Here is a 14,912-nt window from a genome sequence, read left to right as displayed (position 1 = left end):
CTGGTTCAGCCCAGCCAAAGAGGACATGTACCTACCCATTGCACAGGGCAGGAGAGGAAGGGAAGCAACAGGAGAGGGAGAGATTCTGGAACAGACACATTTACAAAACCTACAGAAACTAACACATACAAGCATCAAGCTCAGAAAAGGGAAGGAGTGGAAAAGTTTCTGTAAGATAACCATATACACAGATGTTTTTTCCTAAGAATCTTTTGAACTACATTCTTTGTGCTTATTGCATGCAAAGCTTATACTCAGTTTACTTTTTAATACAGAGTTACATGCAGATACTCCTGCTGGATATTCTGTTTCTCTCTCTCATTTAAATTACCTGAATCTGTGAGATATAAGAATAATTAGAAAATGCATGCTTGCTACCGGTCTTCTATTTCTAAGAACAGAACCAGAACACCATCATGAAGTAGTTCATTTGGAGCCACCTGCAACCACAAATTCAAGCTAAAACCTGCAGCCCATCTACAACAAGCAAGAGCTGGCAGGCATACCTTCCACTCATCATACCTTAGAATTAGCTCAGCAACTCGATAAGGAAGCCAGCATTCCTGACCCCTTCAAAATGAAAACACCAATGAACTCCACAGTCAACAGAAAACAAGCTGTACCATCATTCAGAGGGGTGCAAATACACAGATGAAGAGCAGCCATCACATGAGCAGCCACAGAGCTCTTTCAGACCAGGGAGCCAAGCCCTTGTTCCCAAGATGGAAGGTCAGCTGCGTTCCCTGGCTGGCAGGACACTCTGGGATAATTCTCTGGGATACAGACCCAAGACTGGCCTTACTAAAGAAGGATCCAATGGCGTAGAGTCACTTTCCATTATTCAAGCTTTTGCAATAACCACACTGCCTCAGGTCCTATCTGAGCCAGACTGTTTGCTGTCCACAGCTCCAGACACTGGACAGCTGTCCTGGCGATCCGTGCTCCCCACGCCGCCAAAGTCTCCACACATTTTGACTGCATTGCTTAACACCTCAGGGGCAGTAACTATTCAATGTACCATGCTGCTCGTTCTGCATTTTGGCCTATTTTGGCTTGACAGGTGGTAACAGCAGCATTTTAAGTTTGCAAAAGTAAGACAACAAGTACTTCCAAGCTGTTCGCTAGTGCTTAACTACTTTGCATGCATGAAAGCAGTAAATACCCGCATTTCTAGAGTGAGCAAAGAAAGTCTACTTCAGTCCTAAATAATTCTTGTGCCTCCTTGCCTTACTCCTCTTCCCCTAAATTTGTAATCCTAATTCTAGCACTTCCCAGGAGAATGTATATTCATTTCTCACCCCAGTACTGGAAAGTGCAGGCAATTCCCAGTAGGTTGGAGTGGAAAATACTGTGGTGAAAAGGATAACTCCAATCCCCGAGATCACACAGTGCCACTCTTAGCCAGGCAGCCAATGTCACCACAGAAGCCACACTGGCCACCTCCTCAGTGCCACCCACCAGTTACGGCAAACAGGTACAGCACACAGAGTGAACCTCACTGCCTCTGCCAGTGCAGACAACTGTCTGTTGCCCCTGCGTTTGAGAGCAAAGGACCTTCTGGATTGTCCTAGGCAGACTCTGCACTAGCTTCTAGAGATCTGCCTGCAGAAACGGAGGGATGTGGTAAGTCCTTGGCACTACTAGTTGCTAAGTGCAATGGACAAATCTTGGAAGAATTTACACAGCTCAATGGGGTTCTCCTCAACAGAGCCGCACATTAGAAGTTCTTGCAGCATTAGTTAAAAAAGAAACACAAATAAAACATGCACACAAGATTTGCAGGATGAGGATTCAGATCTCTGAAGGGTCAGTCACTCAAGTATCAGCAACAGAGCCCCATTAAACTGAGAAAGACACTAGCACTACAGTTATGACCACCGGCTTTGCCCAATCCCCAAAGCCACCCTACCGCTTTGGGTTGCATGACCTGATGTAACTGCCTCACAGCATTAGGATGGTGGTGTCAGATGGGAATGACAAATTTGAGCATAAGAAAGATACGAGAACCACAACACCTTTCATTCAGGATGCTGCATCACCTTAAGGACTTGGTGTGCTAAATGTCCTAAACAAGATCAACAAGACAAGAAACTGGAAGCCAGCATCAGGTGTGCAGTTAGATTCCTTTGAAGAAATTCATTATTTATCTCAAGTCCTTCTGAAAACATCATTAGCTGTTGTGGATGTGTTTGTTATCACTGGAACTTCTCAGACCCTGCCAGAGCATAAGCTCTGATGAGTTTCCTGTGGGTTGACAAAAAAATTTTACTTCGGGGGGGGGGGCAAGAGGAAGAGGTCAGAGGGGAGGGGAAGAGGCTTCATTACATGCAGGATAGCTAAAGACATGATGGGGTTTTTGAATAAGAGCAATCAGCTCAAAAGTGTACATTTAGCTAGAGAACAAGTTCCTCAAACCCACAGTAAGGTAAAACAACTGAAAGAGCGCTTGAAATCTCTATGGTGCTGTTCAGGAACCCAAACTATGCAAACATTTTTAGTATTATAATGAATGGCCATTTCTGCATGCCAAAAAAGAATCCTCATCACAGCAACAAGCAAGCCTGGAATGCCACTGCCAAAAGTCCCACAAATGACAGGAGAAGATCCTAAAATACACAGATCATTATCTTAGCTCCACTCAAGATTCAGCCCTCAAGAGCTCGGTGTGGAGGAGGCTAGACATGGCCCAATCAATTACCATCTGTCTCTGCTGAAGCTCTTACAAGATCTCTTTAATATTAGACATAAATGTAGCAGATCTGCGTGAGAAGCACATCTATTTGGAATATAGCTGACTGTCTACGGAAACAGAACTGTAGACAAGTGTGATTTGAGCAAGAGATCCATCGCCAGTACCTGAGATGCTATCTGGAACAAAACTAAACCTTCACTAACCTCCTCCTCTTCTCATTAGCCACTCTGACCAGCCTGCAGCCTACTCCTTCCTTGTATCTCATGTTTTGTCCTGGTATTAGTGCTCAGATTCAGATATCTGAATCTTCACCCCATCAACTATCTCCTTTGCAAATGCATCCATACCTTCTCATGGGCAGAGGGCATTCAGTATGGAAGAAGATACAGCCAATGTTCCCATATTTCACATATCCCACCACTACTATTTCTCCTCTTCCACAAGTCTGTGCTACCATCCAGTGCATACCATACCCGTCCTGTGCTGTGTTCTGGTCACTCTGTCATTCTGCAACTGCAAAACATCACAAAAACCTCCTCAGTAGCTGTCAGCCAAAACTAAGCTGCAATGACAAGTCACCCCACTAGAGGGGAGGGCAGGACAGAGAAGACGTGCCCAATTCATGGTCAAGTGCAAGCTTCGGTGAAGGAAATGACTCCAATGTTGACACTAAAATTGACACTATTGACATTAAAACAAACACCTTCAGGTTTTCTTGCCATTTTCAGTTTATTTCCAATGAGGAGGAAGTACTGCTGTCAGTGCAACAATTCATCGGCCAAAAAGTGGATCAAAATCTGTAAACATTCCTTTCTGGGGACATCTTTGAGAAGGAGCACGCTTGGACACTGACACCAGCCGTTGGAGGTGTGACCTGTGACAGTGACCCACTTCAGCTTTCAAAGCTGCCTTCGCACAGGTGGCAGTGAGAACCTTGGATCTTGCCGCAGCCCTGGGTTCCCCGTGCCCTGCAGCACCCGTGCTGTAACCACAGCAATAGGTGCAAGAAACAGCAGCTTCCACAAACGCTACTTGAAGATTCCCAATGCTGGCAATGGGGAGGAAGCTGAGCAGCACTGATGAGCTCCAGAGGGAGTCATGCCCTGCTTTCCTTGACCAGAAACAGAGGCCCCGGGGGAAATGGAAGGAATGAGTCGCATAGCTCTAAACTAGGCCACAATATTAAATGCAGTTTAAAGTGAAAGATGAAAAATTCCATCTCTGCTCCTTTCAGGCCATGTAGGACAGAATATGCAAAACATTAATCCTGTCTGTGCTTTGATCCACTGCCAACTATCTGTCATCAAAAGGGCAAGGGAGAAGAGAGAAATTTTTGAGTGCTATTCTGTTCTATACAATGGGAGTCACTCCATGTCACACAAACAATTCTGCTCTTATAAATCTCCTTTCTGCAGACTGATGTAATGATAAACAAGATTCAATCTGCATTCTTACATACAGGGACTGGAGCTGTCTGCCTGTATTTAACATCAGGAACATCACAGCAAGTTCTTTTACTGTAAGAGATATGATTATTAGCATAAGTCATACGTCTAACATTTGCTACATTTCTATTAACCAAGGAACATTTCACACAGACTACACTTCACACAGGCTACACCCTAAAAATACATCTTTCAAACCTTAAAAGAGATTCTGATTTAATAACTGCTTGCTACATATTATTTTATGCCAATGTACCTGATTGTATAGACAATGCCTGGGAAGTGTTTTTATCAGGAGCGTGAGTAGTCACAGCCATCAGTATCAAGGGAGCACTAACAATTTAGACAGGACAAGGATTCCAGTTTTCACCCCACGAGTCAACATTTTGCTCATAGTTGTGATGTGCACACTGCAGACATTACAAAACTTCTCTCCCCTTCACTGTTTTCTAAATCTTGGCTAGGTGGCTAAATCTTTCTGGATGGGCAACTTCATTATGTTCATTGTTGGGTACACTCCCCCCTTTCACAGGAATCCTCTGCACAGCAACAAACACCAGCAGTGAGGGATCCCGAATTCCTCATAGGAAGGCAGAACCAAGAGGTGGATGTGAAACTTCTCTCATTTCTTGAAGCTGTTAATTTTCAAAGTCAATATTGTTCTTTTTAAAAAAGATCCCTTATTAACAGGGCCAGAGAGGCCTTGTGCAAGAGTAGGAACGCAGAAGCTATTTTGTGAGAAGTTATGTGAGACAAAGAACTTGAAGCCTTTTCACCTCTCCTAGTGAAGCGCAACTGGCAGCTTCTTATTTATACAGCAGAAACTTAGTTAATATAGATCCTCCAAAACCCGCAGCAAGATTCAGATGTAGCCATGCCATCAGAGATGCTTTTCACTTAACATTGTCAAGCCACCATCATGTGAACAACTCTGGACCGCATCTCAAAGGAGGTACTACAAAGAAAAGGCTTGTAATTAAATGAGCAATCTTCTAGTTCTCTGCCTACCCTTTCCTTGAGTAGATCCCATCCAGTTGTTCAAACGCACACTGAGCACCTCTGAGCCGAACATGACCTTTGGTGGGAAGAAGGCAGCTGCTTTGGTCAAGTCAGAGGCTGTGCATCCAGGCACCGATCCGGTTGTTAAACCATGCAAATACTCCTCTTCATAGCATCTACCTGTCTCCCAGTATATCTTTGTTTGGGCTACAGCCATACAGTGCATCGCAAGCTCCTCTGTACAGGAGCTCTCCTTGTGTGTCAGCAAGCATTAAGCAAGCCAGTAGAAAAACCACCCTCCCCCAACTATTAACCCAATGCATGGATAACCCAGTCTGGTCGAGCGTTGCAGAGAGAGTGCCTATTACTGCAGCCACAGCCTTTCCTCTAACGCAATACATGTCACCTAGAGATAAGAGCATCCACTGCACGTTCAGATTCCTTAGGGCTCAACTCAACTCTTGACACAGACACATGGTGACATTAGAGATGCCCTGGGGTATCTGACATCTGCACGGGACTGGCATTAGGTGCCCAAAGAAGCAACTGTACAGAGGCCCTTGAAGTCCAAAGGACCAGGATCCGTACATGGACATAACATGTAACTGAAGTTCAATGCCTTCCAAGATGAAATAGTTGATGGGTGCCTGTCCAACAGCAGGCCCTGCACAAGGCTGGTCCTATCAATAATCTCAAATCATCGGCTGGAACAAAGTAAGACAAATGTTTGAGTCAGATTGCCAAATATCTATTACGCATTTCTGTAGCGGAGAGACTTTCATACAGTAGTCTGAGTTGTATCAATCTCTTAAAACAAACTGTGTTAGCAAAAAGCCCACACATACTGCATTTGAAGTAAGGCTGAAGTGCCAGCAACAACACTCTGGCTGGTAAAAAGAAACAAGGGCTGACTCGAAAACCTGGGTTGATAAAAGGTTCCCTTTTTTCTTGCAAGAAGCCCAAGACTATACACAAATTCACCGGGTAGTGCTTCCGAGGCTGGAGGGGGGATGCTGAACTGTAACAGGTACCATTTCCAGCCTGACTGTGTCTAGTAGCAGTTTGGTACTAAAAAGGGCAATTTGACCACCAAAAAAATGGGCAACCAGCGTTTGCAAGTTCCACGGCTGCAACATGGAGAACAAAGACAACCAGAAATCTGCAGCACTTTGTGTGAACCGATTTATTCGGTGTATTATGGAAACCATCAACATGGTAGCAATGTGCAAGTACTTACGTATAGAGGATAGGTCTCAAAGCTGAACTGAAAACCAGTTCACTTCAGAATCCCTTGGTCTCTGGAGATGGTTAACCTTAACCATTATTAAAAATTGTGAAACTAATTAATAAAGTCACGTACTATGCTCTAGAGAGCTAGCTCATTGCTAATTTTTGAAATACTTACATTTGCCATCAAACGCTTTTTAAAAAGAGAAGTTGCTACCAGGAAGCCTTTAAGTTTGACTAAAAGTTCTTCAGAAAGCTAAACTGAGCAAACTAGGCCACAAACGGGAAAGGGGAGAGCTGTGCTGTGTTTTGCATAGCACTTTTACCTCTCCAAAGCTATAGGGATAAGGGGTAAACAAGCAGCTTTCTCCAGCCATTTCTCTCTCACCCATCACTATTTGCATGAAATGTTTTGAATGAACACTGTTTTCCTCCTCACATTTCTTCTGTGTTTGAGGTTCCACATAAGCAGTAGATTTCTGCAGCCAAGTGTTCATTCAGAGGTTGGCATTCTTTCCGGATTGTTTTCTGTATCACTTTGCTGTGTCAGTAGTGGGTATATTTAGGTCAAAGACATTGCGCTCCTGCTCTGGAGAGAGAAAAAAACAAGTTCCTTATCAAAGCTTTCATCTTCCTGCTGGAGCTAAGAGATTTATGCAAACCTTGTTTAGATTAGGCCTCACTAAAAACTGCAGAAATAAAACTCAAACATTTGAAGACAAAAATTAGAAGCCTCCAACTGGTACAACAAGAGTTAGGATGAGAAATACAGTGTGACACAGCCTGCTACACTACACCACAAGAACAGATTAAAAAGGAGATTACTGTCAACTGAATCTCTGCAGTGAAATAAGCTTGCCCGATGGGGAGTACAACAGCTTTTGCCTTAATCAGAGACGCACCCAAGAGAAAAAAAAAAAAAACAAACATACAAACATTGTAGATACACATTCACATTAAATATCCCTTCACCAAAGGAGTATTAACTTCTCTCTAAAACTGTGTAGTGGTATATCATCTCTAGACACTTACAGACACTAAGAAAAAAAAGAATCTATTGTCTCCCTGAATAGACCTTTCCTCTAACTTTTCAAGGTCTTTCAACACTGTGCAAGTATGACAGAAAAGGCAGATATTTAACATAATTATGATGCTTTGCTAGATTTAATGCCTCCCAGAACTTTGATGATACTTGCTTAATCTCCTTTTAGGCAAAGCTAATGAAGTTGTCCACTAGAAATCTTAAAATCTAGAAGCATTTGTTTCCCTACAACAGTAACAAATGCTTGTCATGATGGGACAAGTCAGAGAAAAAACTCACTCGCTGTATAAACACAGGCACTATAACTCCAGCTTTTATACTGGGAACTGTTGCTGATGTCAAGGGTATAGTTTGACTAAGACCAAGTCAAAGATATGTATGTGTACACTGGTGACTCTCAGGGCAGGGCTTCTACACAACAAACAGTGTGTGATTAAAATGAAATCCCAGCTCCACAGGTTACCACAATGAGCAGCCGTTCATTATCCATTCATGAAGGGTGACACATTTACATGCATGACATGGTCCCTATGCAATTATGAAGGATGGACATTCACACCTCAGACCCTCTCCAGTCACTACCTGTTAATACACAGACCTTGCTCAGCCTTCCAATGCGCCCAAGAGCTTTCAGAAGCAGCATAGCCACGTGCACCTCGTCACCCAGAGGGCTGACATCTTCACCTGAGAAGCTGGGCCTGTTTCCAGCTGGGAGAGAGAGTCTCCTGAACTGCATTGAAAAAAAGGGAGCTAGAACTAAACAAGGTTGAAGGAGCCTGAGAAGCATACTGGCCAATGAGCCATACACAGGGAAGTTGGAGACCTGGAACTGCAGCTGATAATCTTTTATCATTCATGAGCAATACTATTACGGTTTACAAGGAATAAGGACATAGACCAGACATAGCAGATGCACAACACCAGCTTCTGGTTTAAGTCAGCTTCCCATTGCAATGAGCAAACATTAAAAGTGCTTTTAAAAGAAGGAAATAATTGGTTTTCACTCCTCACGCTGAAGGGCTATTTTAGGAGGAGGAGGGTGGAAGGAAGGGAGGTACATTGCAGAGGGAAGGGTCTTTGTCTTGCAATCAGCCATCTTCCTGTTAGCATCCAGTTTACCTTGGTGCACACTCACAGCAGCCTCATTTGTACCCCTGCTACAGTTACCTCCATGAAAAACCAGGGCGTAACTCTAGGGCTCTGTGCAGGCACAGTTCAAGTTAAACTCCAGAGCTTTGACTTTTCCCAGGATGTACAGTAGACTCGCTAAAGCAATGCGGTTCCACCTGCATCATGTAAGAAATATAAATATATTATTCCTATAACAGGACAAGAATAGAGCTATCCGGATACCATTCCTATCTATGTCATAACTGTGTCCACAGAATGAAGCTGCACCAGCACAGCTGTCTTGATAAAAGTCTAATTCCCGGTCAGCAGCAGCAAACCCAGACACGGGCTTTTCATTTTGATAGCTCGCCTTAAACTACACAGAGGAAAGCACAGGCAGCCGTCTATGAGACACATTTAAGTTGCATCTTCACCCCATACCGGCTCGGCAGTACACTCCTAAAGCCAACTGGCTGGCTGTAACACGCAAGCATCTTTCTCCCTGCCAGAACGTTAGAAGAGACTCTCACCCACTCAGCTCCTCCGAGATCCAATCCCTGCAAGCTCCCGTCAAATCTCCCCTTGACGTAACGAACGTATGACACAGGATGAATTAGGAGCAGCGCAGAAATGTTCGTGACCTACCTGAACTATAAGCACCAGCAGCCAGACCACTTAGGGCCATTGGCTTACTGCATCAATAATTAAAGGATAATTTTCTGGATGAAAAAATTTCTCAAAGTGGGAAGTTATTTAACACTTAAGAAGGCGAAATAAAGGATCTGAAGAGGGAGCAGAGTAACACTCAAATCTTTTCAAATTCCACAATACTCAACCTCTAAAAAAGCGATATGGAGGGGAAGTCATTAATATTTCAAATTCTTAGCATTGCTTAACCTGAATCTGTGCTCAATGGTACACTTCTAAGTTGCAAATTGTTACCTACTTGTGAGAAAAACAAAAAAAAAAAAAAAAGAGGTATCCAAGCAACTATATTGTACAGTGTGTCTGGATGCAGCAGCATCTGCGTTGGCACTCACAGGCTGCTATTGCGTAACACTGGATTCGAGCAAGAGCACAGCCGGGGAGTCTCTGCTCTATTGCAGTGACATATCTAGAACAGAAGTGGCTGGTAAAGGTTTAACAGCAGGAGTTTAGACTATATCAGAAGAGGAATTGGCAGAAAAGTCTCTTCACCTCTAGCCTCCGTCTGAGTAGGGAAAAAACCCCAAGTGTTTCAGGCAAAACTTCAAAAGGAATTGCTGGGACAGCTTTCTGCACACGCAGGACACAAAGCAGAGTCTTCAGAGAGCAGAGGGAGAGGAATGCCTGAAGACATTCCCTGGCAAGGCACTGCAGAGAGAATCACAAGGTACAAAGCGCACTCCTTGTTCACATCCTCCATCCCCAGGTCGCAGAACAGCCTCCCAGCTGCCCCGCTTCTGGCAGGGGACCTCCGCTACCAGAACTGGAGCATAACGGTTATAAACTACCCAGAATCAATCACTACTTAAAAAAAAAAAAAAATGCACCCAGGTATTAGCCTCATGCTGTTGGAAATTAAGCCAACATGCTGAGCCATTTTATTGCCCGATACAAGCTGGTTTATAGGCTCTTGTACACTGTTTCTCCACAGTAGAGCTCTGCCTACACTCTTTCCGCGCTGCATGCCTACAGCCAACTGGAGATACAAGGGTCTAAGCAGTTTCTGAGGGACCCAAAAAAAGGCAGCAAATGTAATGACACCTCCTCCAACAGGGGTTGAAGAAAAAAAAGAAAAAAAGAGAAAGGAAAATGAAGCTGAGGAGTAAAACAGGGTTTTCTGGATGAGTCAAATATGAGCAGAATGAAGTTGCATAAGAAGTGCCCCTTGACTTTTGTTATTTCTCCCAGCCAGCTCCTCCAAAAATCTATTTGTTATTGTTTATTTGGGTATCAGTCCAAATTGCTGTGGGAGGAGAGAAAAGGAAAAAAGGAAATGCTGTCAAGCTATTAATTCTAGTACTGTAGTCATCTCGCACTCTCCATCTATTAACAAATCAGTGTCCTGTTTACTGCAACACTCTCTAGAGCCTGAAAGTTAAATACAAGAAAAACAGATCTTAGACTCTCGCAAAAGTGGCTCCGGCACTGTTTCTCCTCGGCCAGGATGATTTCTGCCTTTGCTTATTTACCCACTGCTCAGTCCAGCACGGCAGTGTCGTTTCACGCACCTCTCCAGAGAGAGCAGGCAGCAGCAGGGGAAGCAGGCGCCCAGCAAGCAGCACGCGGCTGGGAGCATCGCTCCTGAAATTTAAGCCTTTGCGAAACATCATATTGCAACGAAGGCCAGGCTGTGTCAAAAGCCAGGAGCGACTGCGGCCACCACCCATCCTCCCAGGATGGAAAAGAAGTCACGTTCCTACATGTGTACATCAGTAACAGGATGTACTAAACCAGAATGCAATGTTATGCTGGACCATACAGCCACTTGCCCTCACTCTCTCCATGCCAAACCTGGCTATTCCCAGGAGCAGGAGTGGCTCAGGCAGAAGCCCACTGTCCAGAACAGCCTTTAAAGACAGAAGGACAGAAACACTGTGCCAAAGGCAAAGGAACCACAGCAGTCTTGGCACCAGACTGGATTTGCCTGACCCCTGGAAGTTCAATAGATGTATCAGATTTGTGGCCCTGCAGTACTTGTCTATATAATCTCAGCCTCCTTTGTACCATCTGTTTCCCCTTCGGCAGACTGGCCATTAGAGACACAATGCTAAAACTCGTGTCTCCCTAGTAACAGGTTTTTGTTGATCTCTCCCACGCTTCACAATCTTTCTATCAATCCTGTAATCTACTAGGATTTTCCCTGCAGGGGATGCATAACGGCATCAGTGGGAAAAAAATATGGGACGAGAGAAGCACTTCAGGGCAAGGGTAGAAGGTGTAAAAGGGGAGTGCACGAAGTTAGAAGAGTTACAAGTCTATCAAAACCAGATGTTCTCATTATATCGGAGCAAGCCACCAACACACCTTCTGAGTGCCAGGTTTAAGATCTCATCCGAGCACTCAGTGCTTCAATAGTTTTTTCTTAAAGAGGTGCCAATTATGAACAGTTTCCCACCAATACACAAGTCTTAAGAGAAAACACCCTACATATACCCCACATTCCTAAGACTGGCTTCTCTAATACCCCAAAGGAAAACGCTGCCCATCTCAAACACTGTGCAGGTAAGGAAGGACTGTATTTCCAGCCTGTAGAGACTGGCTCTCTTACAGCTGGTTTTAAGTCAATGATTGCTGGCTGCCTTTGGTTCCTTAATCCCTAAATCCCTACACTCTCTTCTTGAGGTTAATCCAGTTAAAACTCTCCCTTCGCTTTGGCTGGTGCCTTGCATAAATAACCACCTGAAGAGTAGAGCTGCGGAAGCCAATGCTCAGAGCATGGCACTTCCCAGAACTTTGTCCTGCTGCAAGAGACAGCACAGAGTAAGTACTTACTGCCTATGCCAGAAAAGGAAATCAAGATTAGCTAGGTAAGGGCAAAAGGCACTCCTTACGGATTGCTTAAGCCATCAGGAACCAATCATCCAGTCCGATCCAAATCCCCCAGTTGCTTTCTGCCTTAAGATAACTAGAAACAGGTTTATGCTATACTAAGCAGCCTTAAACCAGTGTAAGCCCTTATGTGAAAATCCCCCTTTTTGGGAGGAGAGGAGAACTTGCCTTTGAGGTCAGCTCCGAATGAGATGGCTATACAATTATAGTCATAGAGGCCATGTGGTATTTGGAAAAGCAACACCAGTCAGCAAAAGAAAAAAATCGTTTCTTTAGACTTTGCCTGGCTGATCTGGCCCAGCCAGCTCCCTTAGCATTGAACTCCGTGGGCAGGAGAGTGAAGGCAGCACTAGAAGCAGGCAGCTGGTCCTCAGCGCTCAGCCAGCCAGGAGTGCAATATACAGCCCGGCACATGCAGACCATGAGGACTGTCTCATTATGCACGAGGCATCAACAGGCTAATCCAGTGAAGATGTATATTTGCCCTGGAGAAAAAACAAAACACACCCAGTGAAGATGCAGAGGTATCCTGAGAAGAGTCTCACCCATTCCCTGCTATAGAGCAGAGAAAGCGAGGACAAGTGGCTACAGGAAAGCGTGTCCCTTTCCGACAGGTGAGACCGTACAGATTTCCAGTGGCACCTGTCCCCTGGGATGGAGCCCTGGGTAACCTGGCACCATCCTCCTGGGCAGGCAGCGAGCAGTTGCAAGAGAAATCCTTAAGCTGGGACAGGCTTTAGGTCAGTGACCCGACAGACCGCACAGATCCTGCCCCTGCAGCCCCCACATGTTATCTGCATGTCTTATTCTCATTGTGAAGCTGGGCCAGAAGCTCTGGAACAGGGCGCATTGCTGTGGAGCAGCCTGTCAGAGAAAAAATGCTGCACATGGGCTCCCTGGTGCTTGCCAAGCTCTTCAAGCTATGCACTGGAGCCAGGACTCGGACCATAAGCTCTTTGTGTTCCTGGTCATTCACAACCAAGAGGAGCAGAAATCTGGTTTTGAGGACTGTTTATCAGCCTAGTCCTTCCACGATTCTCAGTCTCGGGGCTAGTGAGAATGAACAACCCTGTCAGCTTGCTTGCCTAACCAACAGAGATAGCAAGCAGAATATGCATTCTGCTTCCCAGGGCAGAAGCAGTTACACTGGGATAAGCAGGTGTGGGGTAAGAGGACAAAACAAGGAGCAAGGTGCCTGCAGAGATCTGAGCTGCAATATGTTTCTAACTCCATTCACACAGATATGAAAAGCTGCCGCTCAGTCTCTGGTGCATATTTAAATGCTCATTCTGAATGGCCGATTAGTCAGAAGTGGAATGTTTCTGCATTCATGGAGTAGCTATTTTAAGATTGCATTATGCACTCTGCTTCCATTAATAGGTACGCTTTTTTTAAAAAAAAAAAAAAAAAAAAAAGGAAAGGCGTTACACCCAGCGATGCATTCAGCAGACTTAAGTGCTGCATGTACAAACACCCAGCGCTAGCAAAGGAAAGCTAATGAATTCTGTTATTAACAAGCCACATTCTTTTTCACAGCTCCAGAGATCACCTCCGTCATTAGGCTTGCCAGATCTTGATGGAACAAGTCGAATCACCGTGTTCGCTGGCCACCTCTGCTATAGGCCTGTCAACCTGCATCTTCCACAGAGATTTAACGCAGCCATAGAAGTCACCAAACTGAAAGAAGTTCAGCCAGACTACTGCAGCATCTCACGTGTCCTGCAGCTCTGGAGGAGACTGACCCAGATACGCTCATTCCAGACACCAGTTTCCCTGCTTGTGTTGCCCACACTCTCCAGCGCTGCCTTCGCTCAATGATAACCAGCGCACACCTATACCCCTCCAGTACCGTGGATCCCCTTCAAGGCCTTGGAGTCCCACAGTTATTTGACAAGCTGAAAGTTCAGAGGAACTTGTTTTGGAGCAAGTCAAGAACTCTCAGGGGCTTTTTAAAGCTAACAAAACTCAAATTATTAAATGCTGACAAGCTTTTATGAAAGCCAAAGGCAATTTTTGGGAAAATACAGTCGCATTTGGCTGAGACCGCCCCCAATCTCTCCTGCATGTATTAAGATTGCAGCCGTTTCCCTAAAATTCACACACAATCACCCATCAACTGTAACATCCAGATTTATTTCTTCCACCCTCTCCAAGCCTGAGGTGCAGTATCAGGGTTTGATCAATGTGGTTTTCTGAGAGGGAGGACTGGAGGAGCTAAGAAAGGAAGCACAAATACAAGCACTTTGCCAAACACCACAGCTGAGTTGCATGCCAATGGCACAAGGGATATTATTTTGATTGCAAAAATCAGTAATCTTCACACAGGGCAGATTCAGCATAAAGAGTCAGTTTTCTGTCAACCGTTTTGCTTTACCAACAGGTTTATGCAGATTGTTTTAAAGATCAAAGCCACAGAATCCAAAAGGTACAGGTATAACACATCTAATTAAAACTAGAGCAGGTCAGGCCTCTGATGAACTTAAGTGGTAGATCCTTCTAATGCTCTTGAAGAAAGCTCGGGTGACCAGCCAAATAAGGATTCCCTCAGCTCACAAATCCACATCTTCTGAGCCAAGTGGAAATACTCTATGAGCTAAGCAAAACAGTTTCGTGTGTGGGTTGGTGTTTTGTTTGGGGTTTGTTTGTTTTTTTTTTTTTAAACAATGTGAAGAGCAAGCAAAAAGCCTCGAATTATGAAGCAAAAAATACTAGAGTCAAAGCTGAAAATAAAATCCAACTTGGAGGAAAAAGGGTGATACAAAAACCACTGTGTGAAACCAATGTTACTTTGATGTTGGAGTCAAATCTAAAGAAATGCCTTAGCCCACGCAGACATAAAAAGTACAAAAGAGTCTAACAGTAA

At 44.5% G+C, this 14,912-nt stretch overlaps 1 protein-coding gene across 2 annotated transcripts in view; it reads right to left on the bottom strand.

Annotated features, from left to right (window-relative positions):
- Window positions 1-14,912, bottom strand: part of SSH2 (slingshot protein phosphatase 2) — a 101,190-nt gene that overhangs the window by 68,314 nt on the left and 17,964 nt on the right. The gene's annotated exons all lie outside the window — the stretch shown is intronic.

The sequence above is a fragment of the Pelecanus crispus genome, chromosome 12 (genome assembly GCF_030463565.1).
Source record: "Pelecanus crispus isolate bPelCri1 chromosome 12, bPelCri1.pri, whole genome shotgun sequence".
NCBI lineage: Eukaryota > Metazoa > Chordata > Aves > Pelecaniformes > Pelecanidae > Pelecanus > Pelecanus crispus.
Note: the sequence above shows the minus strand (reverse complement) of the source record. Positions and strands in the feature narration are given on the sequence as shown.